Source organism: Monodelphis domestica, chromosome 6 (assembly GCF_027887165.1).
Source record: "Monodelphis domestica isolate mMonDom1 chromosome 6, mMonDom1.pri, whole genome shotgun sequence".
NCBI lineage: Eukaryota > Metazoa > Chordata > Mammalia > Didelphimorphia > Didelphidae > Monodelphis > Monodelphis domestica.
Window position 1 is genome coordinate 131843146 of NC_077232.1, and position 1420 is coordinate 131844565.

General features: G+C 34.3%; 1 pseudogene; it reads left to right on the forward strand.

Moving 5' to 3' along the window:
* Positions 1–639: 639 nt before the first annotated feature.
* On the forward strand, positions 640–1200 carry LOC103106201 (RNA 3'-terminal phosphate cyclase-like protein; annotated as a pseudogene).
* Positions 1201–1420: the final 220 nt, after the last annotated feature.

Below are 1420 nucleotides of genomic sequence, written 5' to 3' on the forward strand. Positions count from 1 at the left end.
CTATACTATTAGCCAGCAGTATACATCTAATTCTATCTTCTCCTTTAAGTACTAGTTCTACATCAACAAATGCCTCATGGACATTTTTAACTCAATATATCAAGAACAGAACTCAGAATCACAGATTTCGAGCTGAAATGGCACTTAAAGGTCATCTAATCCTATCCTTTAATTTTAAAGATGAGGAAATTAATGATCAAAGAAATTGAGTGAATTATCAAAGATCACAAAGTTAGCAAATAAGTTAATTAGGATTAGAACCAAGGTCTTCTCCTTTTCAAACATCCTTATTTCTCTTAAAGGCATCACCATTTTTTTATTCTCCCAGTATTACAATCTTCAAAGACTCTTCTCTCCTTACCTTCTCATGGTCAATCAGCTGCTTCTCAATAATCTTTCTATTTACATAAGTAACACCCTAATTCACATTCTTATATGATAATTTTTACCCAAAAATATAGAAAAATTCATATTTCAGTTCCTAGGTACTCATGTAATTCCACTCAACTTGTTCTCCATGAAGTTACCATAAAACACATGTATGACCATTTCACTTCCTTTCTTCAGAAGCTTCAGTGCTTCCCAATTGCCTGTAGGATAAAATGGAATCTTAGTTTGGTATTTAAAGAACTTCATAATATGGACATATATTTGTTGTTGAAACCCATTCAGCTCACAGATCCTATCAAAATCAAATGTATTTGAGGAATGGCTTATTCTGCATAAATATCACCTCATATCTCCAATCACATTTTGGAGTCCTATAGGACCATCTTTAATAAATTCATTCCTGATATCTATATTTACCTGCACCATAAGAAAAGGAGTAACTCTGGAAAGTTTGGACTTTCCAGAGTTGGACCCAACTTTGGACTTTCACTTGTTGCTGAGACCACCAATTGTATCTTCTTCAGTGCTGAGTTGGCCTTCTACCACTAGGGTCAGGGAAATTCTCCCAGAAGACCTTGGCAGGAACTGTACAAAGCTGTTATCTGAACAAATTTATAGTGGAAGTTGTGTGGATTCCATCAACCAAAGCTTAGTTCTGCTTCTCATGACCTTTGGAAAATAGGATTTTTTCAAAGTTCTGTCTGCTAAGACTACTGCTTATAAAATATAATTTTATGGCATTTGAAGAGTTTCTTCTAAATTGTATTCAAAATTGAAACTAAGCACTGTAGTGAAGAACTTCCAAGGTAGGACCCTGTCTTCTCAAATCTCAACAAGACCATCAAGTAATATCACTTCTTCCTTAAAATGAGATCAGACTAGACCAGACTGAAAAACAGTTATTTGTTGATTTTCTGGCCTTTTTTTGTCTTTTAACTTAAAAATAGAAACTAGAAACAAAACTGTTACAGGTGAATCTTGTTCCTATGGTGAAAGGGTCATTGTCTCAAGCTTCAGGTTCTTCACACAA